The sequence below is a fragment of the Phyllobates terribilis genome, unplaced genomic scaffold, assembly GCF_046119375.1.
Source record: "Phyllobates terribilis strain yellow unplaced genomic scaffold, ASM4611937v1 Scaffold_13__5_contigs__length_258822181, whole genome shotgun sequence".
Classification (NCBI taxonomy): domain Eukaryota; kingdom Metazoa; phylum Chordata; class Amphibia; order Anura; family Dendrobatidae; genus Phyllobates; species Phyllobates terribilis.
Genome location: NW_027362773.1, coordinates 220,228,435 through 220,252,267, shown reverse-complemented (window position 1 = coordinate 220,252,267; position 23,833 = coordinate 220,228,435). Strand labels below are relative to the sequence as shown.

The 23,833-nt window shown below is 45.4% G+C and overlaps 1 non-coding gene across 1 annotated transcript; it reads right to left on the bottom strand.

Annotated features, from left to right (window-relative positions):
• Window positions 1–390: 390 nt before the first annotated feature.
• TRNAS-AGA (transfer RNA serine (anticodon AGA)) lies at window positions 391–472 on the bottom strand. Its single transcript has one exon. It is a non-coding gene; the product is annotated as a tRNA-Ser (tRNA).
• Between the last annotated feature and the right edge of the window lie 23,361 nt (window positions 473–23,833).

Below are 23,833 nucleotides of genomic sequence, written 5' to 3'. Positions count from 1 at the left end.
GAAATTGCAAAACTTCTGCTCATCCAGAAGTCACTAAAGATTTTTCATGGTGTGCTAAAAGGTTCCATCGGAAAGATAATTCAAGTACAGTTGGTGCAAATCAAAGTTCATATCCCAGTCCATCAGTCACCGCAGTGGTCTGTGTTCGTTGCAAAAAAGGAGGAGTTGCATCACATACCTGATGGCACACTCTGGGCTTTTATTGATTGGTGGTGTGACGCAAAAGTGGCATCGCACCAGGCTGAATAATCAAAAAAGATCTACAGATGCTGTTAAGCTGGTTCTACAAATCTGATCCAAAGATTACAGACCATTTCCGTGACGGATAGACTTGAGAATGTTAAAATTCATCTACTCAGATAATTAATCAAATTGTTGCATGAAGTTAGATGTATTTGGCGGGATTTGAACCTGCGTGGGGAGACACCAATGGATTTCTAGTCCATCGCCTTAACCACTCGGCCACAACTACTCAGACACTGTTTCAGCCTTATGCGTTTCACTCCTTTTTCTATAGCACCATGATCAATATCAGTGATTATCTTTCTGGAAGACATTTCAGAAAATGGAAGATTTCAATTGGAAACAAAATTCTAGGCCTCACTGAAATGTAAAAATCTGATTTAAAGGTATTATCAATTGGAACCTTGTTCAGTTCAAGGTTTTTAATATTCATAAGGTGGATTTCGAGTAACTTTGTTCCAAACACCTCCTGAAAAAGGCTTTGAAAATGCTCTAATGTCTGAACAGATTCATTTCCATGCAAAAAGTCTTGCTGTTCATATGATCAGGTATTGAGCGTCTTTTAACCTCATCAAGTTTCCCAAAACGGCAAGCGGTTAACAGAAGTGAGCATATTATTCTTTAGTTATATTTTGGTTGCTTTATACTTGCAATACAAGTCAATGAGAAGGTTAGAAATACTCCTGGAAGGTTCCTGAGTGACGTTCGCAGCATTTTGCGAGCAAAAAAAAAACGAAAACAATCTCAATCGATGCCCAAAACAATTCTTAGAAAAACATCACCAAACTATGTTTACAAAAATGCTGGAAAACACTTAAAAGGGTGATTCAGGAAAAGAATTGCTGTCGTTTCTTGAAGCCGTTTCGGCTTGAAATCCTTGTCAGTTTCAACCACCTGGAAAAAGTGTCATGTGAACATTGGCACAAGTCATAGAGTACGGTTGCTTGGTGCGACATAGATGGTATGAGTTTTGCTTTATGAAGTCAAGTTTAACTTTTGCGTTAAACTTTCTTGATAGATACACTCCCTGACAGAAGTTATGTCGCTTATCCATGTTATGTAAATGAAAGCTTATAACCTGACGTTAAATTCATCCATTGGTTTTATAAATTACTCTCTTGTAAGCTGAAACCCTCCCAAATTTGGTATAGGTTAAGAAAATAAATTGGCATCAATGCTGAAATATTGATCATTTAATGAACACAGAATGGTCAGATTTTGGCAAGATAAAAGTTTTGTCGCCTGGTCATTTAATGCACCCAATTCTAGTTTACGTCCTCACCATTGCTCAGTAAATGATCGTTTAATTTGTGTGTGTGTATGAAAAGAAACTCAGCACCCCAGACCTTCACTTGAACAGCAACTTGAGCTCTGACAACATGCCAAATAATCACCCTGTGACCAAAGAATTGATTATCAAGAGGCTGAAGACCAGATCCACTTCAGAGGTGGCTGGTGTTAGAACTAGTGTTGAGCCACCCCCGTAGTGTTCGAGTTCGGTTCGTCGAACACCCGTGTGTTCACCGAACTGTTCGTCGAACACCTTCGAACACCGTTAAAACCAATGGCAGGCAAACAAAAACACATAGAAACACATAGAAAACACCTTCAAAGGTGTCCAAAAGCTGACAAACTGCTCAGAAGACACAACTAACACATGGAAAAGTGACAAGTACATATAGTCATGCGAAAATAAAAGAGGTGGAGGAGTAAAAGGAGGGGGAGACACAGATATAGGCATGTCATGCCCTTCTAAAATCCAAAAAGTGAGAAGCCGACACGGCCAGTCCGCTCCTGCCCGTGCCACCTCCGTGTCGCCGGGTTTGTGCCAGAGCCGCGGTGAACCCTGATGGCCAGCCCCCCTCTCCCAATACTGGTGCCTGTCCGCTGGTGGGTCGAGCGAGCCCCCCTGTGGTGGAGGCAGCTCTAAGCTTTTTAATTTAAATTGTCTCTCTAATTTGAATGAATACACTTTAAATCCATTTACAAGGATCTATTGGAGGGCAAGTCTCATGCCAGCAGCCGCGTAATTCCAGCTCCAGTAGCGTCCACTAAAACTGCTGCAGTTAAAAAGCTTTTATAAGGATCGAGCTCGGCTGTCCACCGCAAGGCATCCTACTGCCAGTCCCAGCCCCTATGCCTTGGGGTGCCTCCTGATGCTCTTCACTGAGTATCCCATGGTCCCGAAGCATTTCCCTTGAAAAAATGAAGTGTCTAAACTATTGGTGGTGTAGCTTGCTTAACAGCCGGGATAATCCGCTGACTAGCAGACACTGCTACTAGGCACAAAGTATTTCCCGGGCTAGATGCAGTTAAAAATTTGTAATTAGATACTCTCGTTGGATGCTGAGAAAGCATTCCATAGAGTCTCCTGGCACGCCATATATGATTCTCTTAAAAAGCTTGGGGTAGGGGTCTAGGGGACCCTTTTATAGCCAAAATCACGGCCCTGTATCGCAATACGTCACCTAGGCTGAAGATAAATGGAACTGTAGCACCCTGAGGGCTCGGTTGCTACAGACGTATTGCACCTCACCCAGAGGTGTGATATCTCACTCTCAGGTAAGGATGGAGTGTGGATCAGGACCCGACACCTGCATGCATTACACCACATTGCCGTGGGGCAGGGCGACCAATATGCCCCTGAGATGGGCACGACAGTCCCTGTCCCTGGCTGGAGTGGGGGGAGGGAACACTGAGGAAGGGGAACCCTGTAGTGCAGGAGCAGGGAGGAAGCAGTTCTTGGGTGCATTGAGAAGGGAGTATAAAAGGTGGGCACCATCTTAGTTCAGTGCAGAGAAGTCTGAGCAGAAGTGTCAGGGAGCAGGGGCTCTGCATGAGCTCTGCTCCGGAGGCGGGCCTAGTAACAGAGGCCCAGGCCTGGAAGAGGGAGAAGGAAGGAAGAGGAGCGGAGATGGCTCCAGGAACGAGGAATGAAGGGATCCCAGGGGTGCGGACGGGCGAGTCGCCACCGCACGCCCGAATCCACCTGCGTGGAGGGGTCAGGCCAAAGGGGGAGACCGGTCCCCGAACTAGTGGAGGCAGGAAACGACCCTCAGCTAGAAACTGGAGGCTCTGACATTTTATGTGGCGCAGCCCCTCGCTACACCCGCTAGGAAGGCACCACATAGGGTCAGGGAAACTGGCGCCAAGTTTACCAAGAGGAGGCCCGAGGCAGCCGGACAGAAGTGTTGGTAAGAAAGGCCAGACAAAGGACACACAAAGGGGGTCCTGTGAAGTGCTCCAAAGTTATCTGGGAGTTGTCTGAGCCCCTCACCTGGTGAGCACAGTACGACGTGGGCAGCCGTTACCTGCAGACGTGGTCTGGATAATAAGAACTGTGAGTAAAGGCCCTGGACTGCATCACTGACTCCGTGTCGTTACTGCTGCTGCCCTGCACCATCACCCCCATCCTCCGCATACACTGCCCTGAGGCTATACTCCTCCCGTGGGGAGTTATGCTATGCTCTGCTGCACCCACAACACCAGCCTCAGCGGTCTGCCCTGTAGCGGCGGTTCACTCTGACCGCAATCCACGGGTGGCGTAGTCGGACATTTAAACATCAAAACCACATAAATAGTTCCGCCACTGGTTTGACCGCCCTGAGCCACGGAACCGGGTCGCCGCCACGAAGACTACAACCACCAGCATCCACCAAAAAGGGTCCGGCTCCGGGTGTCCCAAGGCCCAGGGGGTGCGTCAGAACATTTTCATCACCTTTCACAATCACCAATGGGACAAGGCAGGGATGTCCTCTGTCCCCTCTCTTATACATCCTAGTGATGGAGCACCTGCTCTCATCAATTCGCCATAACCCCAATATTAGGTGGATTGAGGTGGGAGGCACCGAGTACAAGTGCTCTCTATTTGCTGATGATGTCCTAGTATATATCACTCAATCACATATATCCATCCATGCTGTTATGGCTGAAATAGATCACTTTGTTACATGGTAAAATTTTAAAATCAATGCAGCGAAGTCTGAGGCCCTCGATGTCTCCCTCCCCAAATCCATATAGGATTCCATCCAGTCCAACTTTCCCTTTGCCTGGCCCTCACAGGGTATCAAAGACTTAGGAATTCCTATTCATAGAGACCTCTCCCATCTATGTTATCTTAATTTTGGGCCCTTTATTGAACAATTCCATACAGACCACGGTTGGCAAGTTAGAACTGTAAGATTCACTACGTGAACCGCTGGTGTTTTGTGGAAAAGCACATGTACACCGCGTTCCAAATTATTATGCAAAAAGTGTTTAGGAGTGATAAGGGAAGAATATGTTTGTTTGTCAGTTAAACTCATTGATGGTGATGTGTGCCAGGGCTCTTTATATCACTGTAAGCAATTGCAGACACCTGTGCTAATTAGTTTGGCAGGTGTGTCCAATGAAAGGCAAGACTACTTAAGAAGGCTCTCTCACATTATTAAGCAGCCTACATTTTCTGCCAAAATGGGAAAGAAAAAGGATGTGTCGGCTGCTGAGAAGCAACAAATTGTGGAGTGTTTAGGTTAAGGCATGACTACAATCAACATTGTGCGATGATCAGGATGAAGTGTCTTGGCAATCAAGAAGTATGTAGCTGATTCACAGTACACATGTGTGCGTGCTGATAAGGGCAAATTGAGGACTCTTTCCTACAGGCAATTACGTCAGGTTGAAAGAGCAGCGGCAAAAAAGCCTTGTCATAGCAGCAGACAAGTTTTTGAAGCTGCTTGTGCCTCCAACGTCCCCCGAACAACAAGATGCAGGGTCCTTCAGAGGTTTGCAGCTGTGCATACGCCATCCTGTCGACCTCCTCTATCCACTTCACACAAGCAGAAACGGCTCCAGTGGGCCAAACATTACATGAAGACTGATTTCAAAACTGTTTTGTTCACGGATGAGTGCCGTGCAGCGCTCGATGGTCCAGATGGATGGAGTGGAGGATGGCTGGTTGATGGACACCCCACGCAAACACGGCTACAGCGCCAACAAGGAGGAGGTGGAGTAATGTTTTGGGCTGGAATCATGGGGAGAGAGATTGTCGGCCCCTTTAGGATCCCTGAAGGCGCTAAAGATGAACTCCATAATGTATGTGGATTTTCTCAAACAGCACTTGCTGCCATGGTTCAAGAAGAAGAACCGTGTATTTCACAGCAAGATCATTTTTCTGCATGATAATGCACCATCTCATGCTGCACATAAAACATCTGCATCTCTGGCTGATATGGGCATAAAAGGGGACAAACTTATGGTGTGACCCCCATGCTCCCCTGACCTCTACCCCATTCAGAACCTTTGGAGCATCATTAAAAGGAGTGTCTATGATGGCGGGAGGCAGTTCACATCTAAGCAACAGCTCTGGGAGGGTATTCTGTCCTCATGCAAAACAATTGAAGCAGAAACCATCCAAAACCTGACAAATTCAATGGACGAGAGAGTTCAGAAGCTCCTTTCGAACAAGGGGTCCTATGTGAAAATGTAACATCACCTAGAATAAAGTTTTGAGTTGAAAACTGTTTGATTTCAGTTTCTAACAACCTGCTAATGCTTATAATTTCAAAAATGACCATTTTTTTGGTCTTTATTAAAATGAAAAGGTTGATCGAAAAGTTTGGGGGATCTAAGAGTGTGGCAACCCAGTAGTCATGACTACTTCGAATTCTGACAATATGAGGGTCATGCTGCAGGTAGTGCAGCAAGAAGGCACTTAAGTGTCTTGCGCATCTCGGAGCCCCAAAATTATTTTCCGGGCTAGATTCAGCTAAAAATTATTTTTAATTTTAAATCTGGTGGAGCTTATTATAGATGGCCTAATAGGATCAGTGCTGCACACTGCTACAAAGCCCAAATTATTTTCCAGTCAACATAGAGATAAACATAATTAGTAATTTGAAAGCTTAAAACGTTTGGTAGGGTGATTTTAACCAATCATCAAGCTTTTACTCTCCCCAGGATGACACAGGGGTAGAAAAGTCGTTTCGGATCCATGATTTGTTCATCTTTATGAACGTGAGTCTGTCTACATTATCAGTGGAGAGCCGCGTGCGCTTATCTGTCAGCACACCACCAGCAGCGCTGAACACACGTTCAGACAGAACGCTGGCTGCGGGGCATGACAAGATCTCCAAGGCGTAAGTGGCTAGCTCCGGCCATTTATCCAGATTGGAAGCCCAAAAAGAGCAAGGGTCCAGTGACACAGTCGTGGCTTCAATGTTTACTTGGAGATACTCCTGTACCATCGTCTCTAGGCGTTGACTATGTGTCAGACTTCTTGACTCCTGTGGCCTTGCAAAGGATGGGCTAAAAAAGTGGTGAAATGATTCCGCAAAATTGATGTTACCAGCAGATACTGTGGTTCTGTTACGGTTTGAGTGCTGAACACTTGACGGTCCCACGGTTGGCAAGTTGGAACTGTGAGATTCACTACGTGCACCACTGGTATTTTGTGGAAAAGCACATGTAAGATTCTGCAACAGTCTCTGCTGATACTCCTGCATGCGTGCATCCCTTTCTATGGCAGGAATAATTTCTGCAAATTTACTTTTGTACCGGGGATCTAACAGTGTGGCAACCCAGTAGTCAGGATTATTTCTAATTCTCACAATTCGAGGGTCATGTTGCAGGTAGTGCAGCAAGAAGGCACTCATGTGTGTTGCGCATCCAGGAGCACCAAGTCCCTGTTGTGTTGGTGGCGAGGTAACAATCATGCTTCCTTCCTCTGTCCTCTCCCCCCAACCTCGCACAACAGAAATGTGATCAAGGTCTCCCTCATCTGATGAGTCTTCCATCAGTTCGTCCTCCACTTCTTCCTGGGCTCCTGCACCTTCCTCACTAGTTTGGCTGCTACCATGCGCCCTGGTAAAACCATCTCCCCCACCCTCACATGCCTGCCGCCTTGGTGCTGCCGACCTTCTGGACCTTGCAGATGTTAGCCCTTCCGCATACAACTCCTCCTCCTCTACTTCCTCCACCTCCTCTTGTGCCACCACCTGACTCCGAATTCTGTTTAACATGTGCTCCAGCATGTAAATCACCGGAATAGTCATGCTGATAATGGCATCGTCAGCACTAAACATCTTCGTCGCCATTTCAAAACTGTGCAGAAGGGTGCATAGGTCCCTGATCTGAGACCACTCCTCCAGCGTGATTTGCCCCACCTCTGAATCTCGTTGGCCCAGGCTATACGTCAGAACGTATTGCACCAGGGCTTGTCGGTGCTGCCACAGTCGCTGCAACATGTGCAGAGTTGAATTCCACCGGGGAGGCACATCGCATTTTAGCCGGTGAAGTGGCAGGCCCAACGACTTCTGTAGAGATGTAAGTCGCTGAGCTGCGGGATGCGAACGGCGGAAGTGAGCACACAGCGACCGTGCCCTCTGCAGAAGGCCATCTAGTCTGGGATAGTGGGCTAAAAATTGCTGGACAACCAGGTTCAACACGTGAGCCATACAAGGCACGTGTGTGACATTGCCCCGGCGAAGGGCCGCACCCAGGTTTGCAGCATTGTCGCACACGGCCTTCCCTGGTTTCAGGTCCAGTGGAGACAACCATTCATGAAATTGGTTCTCCAGAGCTGACCACAACTCCTCAGCTGTGTGACTCACATTTCCCAGACATTTCAATGTAAAAACCGCCTGATGACGTTGAGCCCTACTGCCAGCATAGTAAGGAGGTGTGCAGGATCCCTTCTGCGCAGTTAGAAAGCTTGTGGCATGACCAGACAGGCTTTGGGTGCAGGTGGAAGACCGAGAGGAGGTTGAGGAGGCAGAAGCAGTGGAGGAACTTTGACATAAAGAGGATTGACGCACAACTCGTGGGGACGGCAAGACTTGGACAGCAGCCCCTTGTCCTGCTGTCACCATAGTTACCCAGTGCCCAGTCAACGACATGTAACGCCCCTGTCCATGCCTACTCGTCCAAGTGTCTGTGGTGAAATGCACCCTGTCACACACAGAGTTTCTCAAAGAAGCGGTGATGTTGTGTGCGACATGCTGGTGGAGCGCAGGCACACCTTTCTTTGAGAAGTAGTGCCGACTGGGCATCTGGTACTGGGGCACTGCGACGGACATAAGGTCTCGAAAATCCTCTGTGTCCACCAGGCGGAAAGGCAGCATTTCTGTAGCCAAGAGCTTGCAGATGGTGAAATTCAACCTCTTAGCTTTCTCATGGCTAGGAGGAAATGGTCTTTTACTTGTCCACATCTGAGGGACCGAGGGCTGGCTATTGTGCTTAGACGGGGTTGATAAGGGTGTCCCCGGCAAACTGCCGGTCTGTGAGGAAGATGCAGGCGGACATGTTAGGTTGCCTTCATCCAAAGGTGGTGCTATCGATGTCGGACAGCGCTCAACACCAGCTGGTGTTACCACCTCCAAAGAAAATGATGACCTGCCAATCACGCTGGCTGTTGCGGGTAAAGAGGTGGCAGGTCTGCGCCCCAAAACAGGTGTGACTGCTGTCCCCCCAGTCACAGAGGATGAAGAGGCCGCGGATGCACAAGATATGGCAGACGGTGGTTGGCCCGGCCGGCTAGGCCGCATTGTAGCACACTGAGCTTCCCACTGCAACTTATGCTTCATGTCCATGTGCCGGTTCATGCATGAAGTACTCAAACTATGTATTTTTTGGCCTCTACTTAGCTTTTGCTGACAAATGTTACAGATAACACGAGTTGGGTCATCTTTATCGATCTGAAAAAATGCCCAGGCTATGCAAGGCTTAGCACCCATGCGACCTGAAGAGCCACCACGACTTGTGGTGAGAGGCAGAGTTGTGTTTGAGGATGCAGTTGTTGACGTGCTTCCAGTACTACGTCTCTGTCCAGGAAGGCGCAACCTGACCTCGTCGTCACTAGCATCTTCCTCCACCTCCTCTGCTGACCTCATCTCTTGGCTGACTGTGGGTTGACAGTAAGTGGGATCTCCGACCTCATCATCATCACCCTGTGCGTTATCACACCCGTCGTCCTCAGAGCCAACCTGTTCCTGCCCTGACAAAAAACTAAAGTTGTCGCTCCAATCAGGTATTTGAGTCTTATCATCGTCTTCCTCATTGTCTCCACCAACAGGAGTTACAGTTTGGGAATGAGGGTCTACATTATGGTCAGAACCTTCTGCGTCTGGTCCTGGATCCGACTCATAAAGATTCTGGGCATCAGTGCAGATCATTTCCTCGTCTGGATTCACAGAAGCGCTGGAGTCGACCTCTGATTCCCAGGCTATAGTATGAGTAAACAGCTCTGCAGACTCAACCATCTGTTCTACCTCATACTCAGACGGGCAGCTGGAGATTTGGGAGCTGTGAGGAAGCAAGTGCGATTTGGGTGACACCTTTGAGGACTGGAGTATTTGTGATGTTGAAGTTGATGTGGAGGAGAGCCCACTTAAAGGAGCACTTGATATCCGTTGAAGCACCTGCTGTTTTTGTGCCTCATCTGGAATTTGTAGCGATTGGCGTGGCCGTAAGAAAGTGATCTTATCACATTGTCCGCTAAAAGAAGTAGACATTTTAGTTTGGCTGGAAGATGGTCTTTCTTCTGCAGATGTTACTGATGCTTTAACACCTACCCCACGGACACAACCTTTTTTCCCCTTCCCAACACGCCTATTCCCCTTTCCACCAGCAGCAGGCCTTTTTCCACTCATTTTGGTGGTTAACTAATTCACAACTCTGGAGTTGTTTGCACAAAAAAACAATGGATGGTAACCGAGCAGAGCTGAGTGGCCAAACTGTGGTATTAGGCGAAACTATTGGCTGGGTTAGATGCAGAAAAAAATTATTTTGAATTTGCAACCTGATGGAGGTCAGTATAGATAGACTAATAGAGAAAGTCCGACACACTACTAGAAGGCCAAATATTTTTTCAGAGGTAGATGCAGAAAAAAATATATTCAGTTTGCAACCTGATGGAGGTCAGTATAGATGGACTAATACAACAAGTCCCACACACAGCTAGAAGCCCAAATATTTTTTCAGAGGTACTGTAGATGCAGATAAAAATTAGTTTTAATTTGCAACCTGATGGAGGTCAGTATAGATGGACTAATAGAGAAAGTCCGACACACTACTAGAAGGCCAAATATTTTTTCAGAGCTAGATGCAGAAAAAAATTATATTCAGTTTGCAACCTGATGGAGGTCAGTATAGATGGACTAATAGAGAAAGTCCGACACACTACTAGAAGGCCAAATATTTTTTCAGAGGTAGATGCAGAAAAAAATATATTCAGCTTGCAACCTGATGGAGGTCAGTATAGATGGATTAATAGAACAAGACCCACACACAGCTAGAAGCCCAATATTTTTTCAGAGGTAGATGCAGAAAAAACTATATTCAGTTTGCAACCTGATGGAGGTCAGTATAGATGGACTAATAGAACAAGTCCCACACACTGCTAGAAGCCCAAATATATTTTCAGAGGTACTGTAGATGCAGATAAAAATTAGTTTTAATTTGCAACCTGATGGAGGTCAGTATAGATGGACTAATAGAGAAAGTCCGACACACTACTAGAAGGCCAAATATTTTTTCAGAGCTAGATGCAGAAAAAAATTATATTCAGTTTGCAACCTGATGGAGGTCAGTATAGATGGACTAATAGAGAAAGTCCGACACACTACTAGAAGGCCAAATATTTTTTCAGAGGTAGATGCAGAAAAAAATATATTCAGCTTGCAACCTGATGGAGGTCAGTATAGATGGATTAATAGAACAAGACCCACACACAGCTAGAAGCCCAATATTTTTTCAGAGGTAGATGCAGAAAAAACTATATTCAGTTTGCAACCTGATGGAGGTCAGTATAGATGGACTAATAGAACAAGTCCCACACACTGCTAGAAGCCCAAATATATTTTCAGAGGTACTGTAGATGCAGATAAAAATTACTTTTAATTTGCAACCTGATGGAGGTCAGTATAGATGGACTAATAGAGAAAGTCCGACACACTACTAGAAGGCCAAATATTTTTTCAGAGCTAGATGCAGAAAAAAATATATTCAGTTTGCAACCTGATGGAGGTCAGTATAGATGGACTAATACAACAAGTCCCGCACACAGCTAGAAGCCCAAATATTTTTTCAGAGGTACTGTAGATGCAGATAAAAATTATTTTTAATTTGCAACCTGATGGAGGTCAGTATAGATGGACTAATAGAGAAAGTCCGACACACTACTAGAAGGCCAAATATTTTTTCAGAGGTAGATGCAGAAAAAAATATATTCAGTTTGCAACCTGATGGAGGTCAGTATAGATGGACTAATACAACAAGTCCCACACACAGCTAGAAGCCCAAATATTTTTTCAGAGGTACTGTAGATGCAGATAAAAATTAGTTTTAATTTGCAACCTGATGGAGGTCAGTATAGATGGACTAATAGAGAAAGTCCGACACACTACTAGAAGGCCAAATATTTTTTCAGAGCTAGATGCAGAAAAAAATTATATTCAGTTTGCAACCTGATGGAGGTCAGTATAGATGGATTAATAGAACAAGACCCACACACAGCTAGAAGCCCAATATTTTTTCAGAGGTAGATGCAGAAAAAAATATATTCAGTTTGCAACCTGATGGAGGTCAGTATAGATGGACTAATAGAACAAGTCCCACACACTGCTAGAAGCCCAAATATTTTTTCAGAGGTACTGTAGATGCAGATAAAAATTAGTTTTAATTTGCAACCTGGTGGAGGTCAGTATAGATGGACTTATAGAATGATGCTATGCCCAAAAGATTTTACTTCACTAGGTGCAGTAAAAAAATTGGTATTCTATACACAGGTGGTATATCTTGCAACACAGATAGGCTACTCCACTGACTAACACACTCTGCAATAGGCCAAAAAGGATTAGCTTTGCTAGATTCAGCCAAATGCTGTGAAAAAAACTTGCACAGCACTGGCACAGACCTGCCTGGCAAAAACTGATAGGAACTCATGTAACCTAGTCCTGAAAAGGACTCCAATTACAATTAGTCTTTACTCCCACAACCTATCTATTTAAGAGCACAGACCTCCCTGATAAAAGTCGTAGGAAATGCTGTAACCTAGTCCTTAAAAGGACTGCAATCACAACTATTCCCTACTCCCAAGCTATCTGTATATTTGTGCGAAAATTGGCTTGAAATTAACAAGGTATAGCGCACACAGCAACAGCGGTGCCGTCTAACACGCAGCTGCAGCAGTGAGAAAATGGTGGCGACGGGGAAAATGGCTTGGTCTTATAGGGCAAGGACATGTGACATACACTGCCAATGACACATGCCCTTGTTTGTGTGAAAAAAAGCACTTCGCTCCATGTGTGCGCTGCTGATAGGCTGACAGATTGCACCTTCCCACTGTAAATGCGGGAAAGAGAAAAAAAAATGGAGATCTTCATTGTTCCTGCAGAGATCCATCCCCTGCCCCTCCCCCCACCCCGCTGTACACTCAAACTGCGTATTAACATTAATTTTCATCATTACTGAGAAAAAATCCAGTTATGATTTTGGTGCACGAACAGTTATCGAACATAACCTCGAACAGCCGAATTTTTCTCAAATTGTTCGTGTTCGTCGAACGGCTCGAACACCGCCCAAAACAGCTCGAATTTGAGATTGGCGAACAGTTCGAGTAGAACAACGCTCATCTCTAGTTAGAACCCTCCTGTTAGTTTTTTTCTATTTTGTGGTCACGTGACCTGCTGCCTCTATATTCCAGCTCTGCCCTTCTGGCTTTGCTGGACTTCAGTGTTACTTTGACTCTTAATCTAGCCAGGTGCTTTGTACCTATCTCTATAGCTTGCTTGGTCCTTGGACCTCTAAGTACTTATTGTCTGTTTGTCTTTTTGCTCTGCTACAACTTCTGCTAGGAGGTGTCCAATTTTGTCTCAGTCCTTAGTAGAGATGAGCGGTGTTCGACTAGAACTGTTCGCCAATCTCAAATTCGAGCTGTTTTGGGCGGTGTTCGAGTTGTTCGACGAACCCGAACGATTTGCAAAAAATTCGGCTGTTCGAGGTTATGTTCGATAACTGTTCGTGCACCAAAAGCGTGTCCTGCATGTCTGGCGCTATTTAGAGCACCAATCATGCAGGGATTGTCTGCCACTCACTGTAATGCCACAGCCATGGTGGTTGTGGCATTACAGTGATTGCCCAAAACGATGAGAACAGTGCCAACAGTGAAACATGAAAAGCCGGCAATTCAGCAGCGGCATACACCTGTACCCGACAATTTAGAACCGAAAGATTAGAGCTTCACACATAGATTAGATAGATATAAACATGTCAGCCACATATATACGAAGTACAGTGAAAGTGCGGCTTACTGTACTTGTCATTTAGCGTAAAGGATTTATCAAAAAAAATAATAGTGTTTTCATGCACCGTCTCTTTAAAAAAGCCGGCCGGCAATTCAGCAGCGGTACCCGACAATTTATAACAGACAGAATAGAGCTTCACACATAGATTAGATAGATAGAAACATGTCAGCCACATATATACGAAGTACAGTGACAGTGTTGCTTACTGTACTTGTCATTTAGCGTAAAGGATTTATCAAAAAAAATAATAGTGTTTTCATGCACCGTCTCTTTACAAAAGCCGGCCGGCAATTCAGCAGCGGTACCCGACAATTTCTAACAGACAGAATAGAGCTTCACACATAGATTAGATAGATAGAAACATGTCAGTCACATATATATGAAGTACAGTGATAGTGTTGGTTACTGTACTTGTCATTTAGTATTAAAATAAAGGATTTATTATTAAAAAAATTGGCGTGGGGTTCCCCTTAATTTTAGGCTCTAGCGGAGGTTAAGCAGACGGCTGGGGCAGATGTTTGAAGCCTGGGAAGGGGGTAATACCCACGGAGCTTCCCAGGCTACTAATATCAGCCCCCAGCTGAATACATAGCCTTTACTAGCTATTAAAATGGGGGACCCCCCAAAAAAAATGACGTGGGGTCCCCCCTAATTTAATAGCTAGCAAAGGCTAGGCAGACAGCTGGGGGCTGATATTAATAGCCCAGGAAGGGTGCCATGAATATTGGCCCCCTCCCAGGCTAGAAACACCAGCCGTCAGCAGCCCCAGAAATGGCGCATTCATAGGATGCGCCAATTCTGGCACTTAGCCTCGCTCTTCCACGCTGCCCTGGTGCGGTGGCAGGGGGTAATAGGGTTGGGGTTGATGTCAGCTTATAATGCCAGCTGACATCAAGCCCAGGTTAGTAATGGAGAGGCGTCTATAAGACACCCCCATTACTAACCCCATAGTCAAAGTTAAAAAAAACACAAACACACAGAATAAAGTCCTTTAATTGAAATAAAGACACAATCCTTTATTGTTCTAAATTAAACCATACTTACCGTCACGCCCATTCCAGCTGAAGCCAACGATCTCCTGCAATAAAAGAAAAATAATAAAGCAACCTCATCCTTACCTTTCCATGGTTCCCACGACAGCTTCAGCTCTGCTACATCGAGATGACAGGCTGGACCACAGCAGAACGCTGCCATCCAGCCTCTCATCCCGCAGACACTGAGAAGCGCAGGCTTGCTTGCGCTGCTCAGCGTCTCTCTGTGACGACATCCAGATGAGCCGAGTTCATGTCCAATGAACTCGGCTCACCTCATGCACGTCACTGACAGCGTGGGAAAATTCTCACGCTGAAGCGGTGAGTGCAGGAGAATTCTCCCACGCTGTCAGTGACGTGCATAAGGTGAGCTCATGTCCAATGAACTCAGCTCACCTCCTGCACGTCACTGACAGCGTGGGAGAATTCTCCTGCACTCAGCGCTTCAGCGTGAGAATTCTCCCACGCTGAAGCGCTGAGTGCAGGAGAATTTTCCCACGCTGTCAGTGACGTGCATAAGGTGAGCTCATGTCCAATGAACTCAGCTCACCTCCTGCACGTCACTGACAGCGTGGGAGAATTCTCCTGCACTCAGCTCTTCAGTGTGAGAATTCTCCCACGCTGTCAGTGACGAGCATGAGGTGAGCCGAGTTCATTGGACATTAACTCGGCTCATCTGGATGCCCTCACAGAGAGACACTGTGGAGCGCAAGCAAGCCTGCGCTTCTCAGTGTCTGCGGGATGACAGGCTGGATGGCAGCGTTCTGCTGCGGTCCAGCCTGTCATCTCGATGTAGCAGAGCTGAAGCTGTCATGGGAACCATGGAAAGGTAAGGATGATGTTGCTTTATTATTTTTCTTTTATTTCAGGAGATCGTTGGCTTCAGCTGGAATGGGCGTGATGGTAAGTATGGTTTAATTTAGAACAATAAAGAATTGTGTGTTTATTTCAATTAAAGGACTTTTTTCTGGGTGTTGTGTTTTTTTTAAATACTTTACTAGAAATTCATGGTGGTCATGTCTAATATTGGCGTGACCCCATGAATTTCGGGCTTAGGGCCAGCTGATAATGCCAAGCTGGCCCTAACCCCTTTATTACCCAGTGAGCCACCGCATCAGGGCCCTGGATGAGTTGGGTACAGCGCCAGAAGATGGCGCTTCTATGAACGCGCCATTTTCCGGGGTGGCTGCGGACTGCAATTTGCAGTGGGGGTGGCCCAGAAAGCTTGGGCCTCCCTGCGCTGCGGATTCCAGCCCCCAGCTGCCTAGTTGTACCTGGCTGGACACAAAAACAGGGCGAAGCCCCACGTCAATTTTCTTTAAATTATTTCATGAAATAATTAAGAAAAAAAGGGCTTCCCTATATTGTTGTGTCCGGCCAGGTACAAATAGGCAGCTGGTGGTTGGGGGCAGCCCGTTCCTGCCTGCTGTACCTGGCTGGACACAAATATAGTGCGAAGCCCCACGTCAATTTTTTTTAAATTATTTCATGAATTTCCTGAAATAATTTAAAAAAATTGAAGTGGGGCTTCGCACTATATTTGTGTCCAGCCAGGTACAGCAGGCAGGAACGGGCTGCCCCCATCCACCAGCTGCCTATTTGTACCTGACCGGACACAACAATATAGGGAAGCCCTTTTTTTCTTAATTATTTCATGAATTTCATGAAATAATTAAAAAAAATTGAAGTGGGGCTTCGCACTATATTTGTGTCCAGCCAGGTACAGCAGGCAGGAACGGGCTGCCCCCATCCACCAGCTGCCTATTTGTACCTGGCCGGACACAACAATATAGGGAAGCCCTTTTTTTCTTAATTATTTCATGAATTTCATGAAATAATCAAAAAAAATTGAAGTGGGGCTTCGCACTATATTTGTGTCCAGCCAGGTACAGCAGGCAGGAACGGGCTGCCCCCAACCACCAGCTGCCTATTTGTACCTGGCCGGACACAACAATATAGGGAAGGCCTTTTTTTCTTAATTATTTCATGAATTTCATGAAATAATTAAAAAAAAAGTACGTGGGGCTTCGCCCTATTTTTGTGTCCAGCCAGGTACAACTAGGCAGCTGGGGGCTGGAATCTGCAGCGCAGGGAGGCCCAAGCTTTCTGGGCCCCCCCCCGCTACAAATTGCAGTCCGCAGCCACCCCGGAAAATGGCGCGTTCATAGAAGCGCCATTTTCTGGCGCTGTACCCAACTCATCCAGGGCCCTGGTGCGGTGGCTCACTGGGTAATAAAGGGGTTAGGGCCAGCTTGGTATTATCAGCTGGCCCCAAGCCCAAAATTCATGGGGTCACGCCAGTATTAGACATGACCGCCATGAATTTCTAGTAAAGTATTTAAAAAAAACACAACACCCAGAATAAAGTCCTTTAATTGAAATAAAGACACAATTCTTTATTGTTCTAAATTAAACCATACTTACCATCACACCCATTCCAGCTGAAGCCAACGATCTCCTGCAATAAAAGAAAAATAATAAACCAACCTCATCCTTACCTTTCCATGCTTACCACGACAGCTTCAGCTCTGCTACATCGAGATGACTGGCTGGACCGCAGCAGAACGCTGCCATCCAGTCTGTCATCCCGCAGACACTGAGAAGCGCAGGCATGCTTGCGTTCCTCACTGTCTCGCTGTGACGGCATCCAGATGAGCCGAGGTCATGTCCAATGAACTCGGCTCACCTCATGCACGTCACTGACAGCGTGGGAAAATTCTCACGCTGAAGTGCTGAGTGCAGGAGAATTCTCCCACGCTGTCAGTGATGTGCATGAGGTGAGCTCATGTCCAATGAACTCAGCTCACCTCCTGCACGTCACTGACAGCGTGGGAAAATTCTCCTGCAATCAGCGCTTCAGCGTGAGAATTTTCCCACGCTGTCAGTGACGTGCATGAGGTGAGCCGAGTTCATTGGACATGAACTCGGCTCATCTGGATGTCGTCACAGAGAGACGCTGAGCAGCGCAAGCAAGCCTGCGCTTCTCAGTGTATGCGGGATGACAGGCTGGATGGCAGCGTTCTGCTGCGGTCCAGCCTGTTATCTCGATGTAGCAGAGCTGAAGCTGTCGTGGGAACCATGGAAAGGTAAGGATGAGGTTGCTTTATTATTTTTCTTTTATTGCAGGAGATCGTTGGCTTCAGCTGGAATGGGCGTGATGGTAAGTATGGTTTAATTTAGAACAATAAAGAATTGTGTCTTTATTTCAATTAAAGGACTTTATTCTGGGTGTTTGTGTTTTTTTTAACTTTGACTATGGGGTTAGTAATGGGGGTGTCTTATAGACGCCTCTCCATTACTAACCTGGGCTTGATGTCAGCTGGCATTATAAGCTGACATCAACCCCAACCCTATTACCCCCTGCCACCGCACCAGGGCAGCGTGGAAGAGCGAGGCTAAGTGCCAGAATTGGCGCATCCTATGAATGCGCCATTTCTGGGGCGGCTGACGGCTGGTGTTTCTAGCCTGGGAGGGGGCCAATATTCATGGCTCCCTTCCTGGGCTATTAATATCAGCCCCCAGCTGTCTGCCTAGCCTTTGCTAGCTATTAAATTAGGGGGGACCCCACGTCATTTTTTTTGGGGGGTCCCCCATTTTAATAGCTAGTAAAGGTTATGTATTCAGCTGGGGGCTCATATTAGTAGACTGGGAAGCTCCGTGGGTATTACCCCCTTCCCAGGCTTCAAACATCTGCCCCAGCCGTCTGCTTAACCTCCGCTAGAGCCTAAAATTAAGGGGAACCCCACGCCAATTTTTTTAATAATAAATCCTTTATTTTAATACTAAATGACAAGTACAGTAACCAACACTATCACTGTACTTCATATATATATATGACTGACATGTTTCTATCTATCTAATCTATGTGTGATGCTCTATCTTTCTGTTCTAAATTGTCGGGTACCGCTGCTGAATTGCCGGCCGGCTTTTTTAAAGAGACAGTGCATGAAAACACTATTATTTTTTTTAATAAATCCTTTACACTAAATGACAAGTGCAGTAACCAACACTGTCACTGTGCTTCTTATATGTGTGACTGACATGTTTCTATCTATCTAATCTATGTGTGATGCTCTATTCCTTCTTGTCTAAATTGTCGGGTACCGGTGTATGCCGCTGCTGAATTTGCCGGCCGGCTTTTTTAAAGAGAGTGTCTTCTGAGCAGTTTTTCAGCTTTTGGACACCATTGCAGGTGTTTTCTATGTGTTTCTATGTGTTTTTGTTTGCCTGCCATTGGTTTTAACGGTGTTCGACGGTGTTCTAAGGTGTTCTGACGAACAGTTCGACGAACAGTTCCTCGAACATCCCGGTGTTCGACGAACCCGAACACTACGGGGGTGGCTCAACACTAGTCCTTAGTTCTTTTAGGGACCCCTTCCTTATATCTATAGGTCTGCGTTCAGACTAGCTGAGGACAAAGGAGGGTCTGTTCACAAGGAACAGGTTGCCCGCTGCATCGTAGAGAATCAGCTTAGTCCTATTGTAGGGACAGTTTTCCTTTCTTTCCTTAGTTCTTGTAGCAGATCATAACAGCTGGCACCTTTAATGTGTCTCAGCATCAAGTACAAAGAATTAAAAAAAAGATTTGAAGAGACTGGAGATGTGTTTGACAAGCCCAGGTCCAGCAGACCCCGCAAGACAACTGCTCAGGAGGAACATTTGTTGGTTAGAAAATCCAAACTAAGCCCCTCTTCCACTGCAGGAGAGCTCCAACAGGCCTGGTCACCTCAAGTCCCTGTGTCAACTAGAACAGTTTGTAGGATTCTGTCTCGAAATGGCCTCCATGGTGGAATCAGTGCCCAGAAGCCAGCATTAAGCAAAAGGTAAATAAAAAAACTTGTGGCATTTGCAATGTCCCACAGACTGCTAAACAGATGGAAGCTGGAAAAGTGGCAGAAGGTGGATTTCTCTGATGAATCTTCAGTAGAATTACACCACAGCCGCTGCAAATACTGCACGAGATCTACTGGACCCCGCATGGATCCAAAATACTCCCAGAAAACAGTTACATTTGGTGGTGGAAATTTCATGGTCTGGGGTTACATTCAGTAAGGGGGTGTGCGACACATTTGCAAGGTGGAAGGCAATATCAATAGCCTAAAATATAAAGAAGTATTAGCTACCTCTTACATTCCAAATCTTAAAAGGGGTCAAATTCTGCAGCAGTATTGTGCTCCATCTGATACATCCATCTCTACAAAAGTTCCTCCAGGCAAAAAAGATCAAGGTGCTCAAGGACTGGCCAGCCCAGTCACCAGACATGAACATCATTGACCATGTTTGGGGTAGGATGAAACAGGAAGCTTGGAAGACAAAACCAAATAATCTAGATGAACTCTGGAGGCATGTAAGACTGCATTCTTTGCTACTCCTGATGACTTCATTAATAAATTGTATGAATCATTGTTGAACCACATGGATGCAGTCCTTCAAGCTCATAGAAGTCACAAAAAAATCTTAAATATGACTCTAATAGCACCACAACTTCATTCACAAATGTTATGCAACATAAATTTTTATTTTAAGATAATTATTTGTTTGAATATCACATTACTTTCTGTGGGCGACAAAACTTTTGTCTTGCCAAAATCTGACCATTCTGGGTTCATTAAATGATCAATATTTCAACATTGATGCCAATTTATTTTCTTGATCTAAACCAAATTTGGGAGGGTTTCAGCTTTCAAAAGAGTAATTTATAAAACCAATAGATGAATTTAACGTCAGGTTATAAGCTTTAATTTACATAACATGGATAAGCGACATAACTTCTGTCAGGGAGTGTAGATCTTTTTTGCCATGTGGATTTTAACTTTCTCTTTTTATGTTAAACCATGTGCATTGGCAAATTGAGTGTGAGAAGAAAATATAAAACTGATGTGCACAAAGAATTTCTCAGGTTCCACTGAGATTTGAACTCAGATTGAGGGATTCAGAATCCAGAGTACTAACCATTACACCATGGAACCATATGACCAATGGAGCTGGCTGGAGTTTCTTTTGAAAACGGTAAAAGAGAATGTGTAAATTGTGGAAATGTGAGAAATTCCATCTGAATCCAGTGATCTGAGTTCAAATCTCAGTGGAACCTGGGAAATTCATGCATTATGGTGAAAACAGGTTCTAAAGCTGTTCTGCAAATGTATATCTAATACACAGTGGTAAATTAATATCTCCTCCCTTTTTATTCCACAAGTGTGCTTAAAGTTCCATGATATCACAACAAGGACAGTTTTAAAATGTTGATGAAATATGGCTAATAATTAGCTTGCTGGAACTATTAGCTGGAAAAAGGGTGAGAAAAAAAGAAATTGCAAAACTTCTGCTCATCCAGAAGTCACTAAAGATTTTTCATGGTGTGCTTAAAGGTTCCATCGGAAAGATAATTCAAGTAGAGTTGGTGCAAATCAAAGCTCATATCCCGGTCCATCAGTCACGGCAGTGGTCTGTGTTCACTGGAAAAAAGGAGGAGTTGCACCACATACCTGATGGCACCCTCTGAGCTTTTTTTGATTGGTGGTGTGAGGAACAAGTGACATCTCACCAGGCTGAATAATCAGAAAAAGATATACCGATGCTGTTAAGCTGGTTCTACAAATCCGATACAAAGATTACAGACCATTTCCGTTGGGGATAAACTTGGTAATATGCAAATAGATATACTCAGATAATTAGTAGTGTTGAGCGAGCACTAAAATGCTCAGGTGCTCGAAGCTCGGGCCGAGCTCACTGTGATACTCGGGTGCTCGACCCGAGCAACGAGCCCAATGTTAGTCTATGGGAGACCCGAACATTTTTGCGGTGGCTTCCCCGGCAGTCTGTAGAAAGCCTAAAAAGTGCCCAAAACGATAGTGACAGTGCTCAAATGACATGGGGACAGCATGGGGATCGCCCCTGGAAGCATTTCTGACCCCCAGGTCACTGCTGTCAACAACGTGGTCAGAGGTATTAAGCCACTTTTACAGGCTCACAATAAAACGTTCAAAAATGAAAGTGAAAGTGCTTTCCTGTGAAATATGTTAACCCCTTAACGATCATGGGTCTTTCGGTTTTTGTGTTTTCCTTTTTTGCTCCCCTTCTTCCCAGAGCCAGAACTTTTTTAATTTTTGTTCAATATGGCCATGTGAGGGCTTATTTTTTGCGGGACGAGTTGTAGTTTTAAACACCATCACTGGTTTTACCATATCTTGTGCTGGAAAATGGGAAAAAAATTCCAAGTGCAGTGAAACTGCAAAAAAAATGCAATTCCACAGTTGTTTTTTGGGTCCTTTTTTTACCACGTTCACAGATTGCTAAAACTGACCTGTCATCATTATTTTCCAGGTCGTTACGAGTTCATAGACACCAAACATGTATAGGTTCTTTTTTATTTAAGTGGTGAAAAAAAATCCAAAGCTTGCTAAAAAAAACAAAAAAAATGACGCCATTTTCCGAGACCCTTAGCTTCTCCAATTTTTGGGATCTGGGGCCAGGTGAGGGCTTATTTTTTGCGTGCCGGGCTGACGTTTTTTATTGATACCATTTTGGGGTAGATCCGATGTTTTGATCGCTCGTTATTGCATTTTATTGCAAAGTTGTAGCGACCAAAAAATTGTAATTCTGGCGTTTCAAATTTTTTTCTCGTTACGCCGTTTACTGATTGTATTAATTCTTCTTTTATATTGATAGATCGGGCGATTCTGAACACGGCGATACCAAATATGTGCATGTGGTTTTTTTTTTATATATATATATTTTATTTTGAATGGGGCGAAAGGGGGGTGACTTAAACTTTTATATATTTTTTATTTTTTTTATTTTTTTAAAAACTTTTTTTTTACACTTTCTGCTTGCTTCTATATTATCCAGAGGAGACTAGAAGCAGCAATTGTCTGATTGCTTCTACTGCATACAAGCGATGAGCAGATCGCTTGTATGCAGGAGAAATGCTCACTTGCTATGAGCGCTGACCAATAGGTAGCGCTCATAGCAATTGAGACATGACAACCACAGGCGTCTGCTGCAGACCCTGAGTTGTCATGCCCACCCATTGGTGACCCGCGATCACGTGACGGGGTCACTGATGGGCGGGGCTTAGGACTCCCGGAAGCGCGAGTTAAATGCCACTGTCAGAGATTTAACATGTTAACAGCCGCGGGTGGATTGCGATTCCAATAATCAGCTGACATGTGCTCGCTTCAGTGCGGGCTCACCGCCGGAGCCCCCGCTGAACCGGCCTTCCCGACCTGGTGCGTACTATTACTGACCAGGTCGGAAAGGTGTTAAGGAACATCCTTTCCAGGGTAAAGACTTGTGTATAAGGTAAAATAAATAACCAAAAACAAAAATACTCCTCCACACCTTGGGCTATGTTCACAAGTAGCATTTTTTATGCGTTTTTGAACTTTTGTATTGCTTTCAACTGTGACAAATGCATTCACCGGGAAATGTCATTTTAACATTTTACAACCTTATCTGGCCATGTGCTGTGTGACACATGCATACTGTGCTAAAAAGACATGGGAACAGCATGGGGAAGACCCCTGGAAGCATGTCTGACACCCAGGTCACTGCCTAAAAGTGTGGCCATCTGAAGTGATCCTTGCCGCATCAGAAGATACAGACTTGCAACTATCCCCGTGCAAGTCCTTGTCCCAGGGCAGTGTTCAATTGTACCTCCCCATAACTTGCAATACAAGCGCAAGTATGCAGCCTGCCACCCACCCACCCCCAGGCTGCAATACCATACTGCTAGCTTGCTTGCACTTGAAATTGAGCCTTTTAGGCATGTTGAGGTGGAATCTGGCCACCACGTCATGGCTGCGTCGGTAGCCTGGTATTCATACTCAGTCCCCAGCCGCCCCGCGGCTGGGTGCCCACACACAGTCCCCAGCCGCGTGGGGGTGGCCGGGTGTCCATACTCAGTCCGCAGCCGCCCCTATTTGTCCCGTTGCGCCTTATACACAAGCGCGCATACCAAAACATTACCTGTGCCCTCCCCAGTGCATTTAGTGGGAAGAACAGCCTAACCACAAACACGTGGACAAGTGAATGTGGCCAGGAGTGTGACGCCTTCACACTGGGTTAATATTGTGGAAGCCGGGACACAGTTGGACACTGGGATGCAACACGTCCTCCAGACATAGAGGATTGCGGGTCCTGGGTCAATCAGGCTTCAACACAAAGTTCAGAAGGTAGACAGCAGCAGTGGTCGGCCTCCTACACAACGAGTAAATTATTCATGATCATGAGGCCATCCACCTCCTTAGCTTTCTGTTCCTTGGAATGCAAGCGCATGTT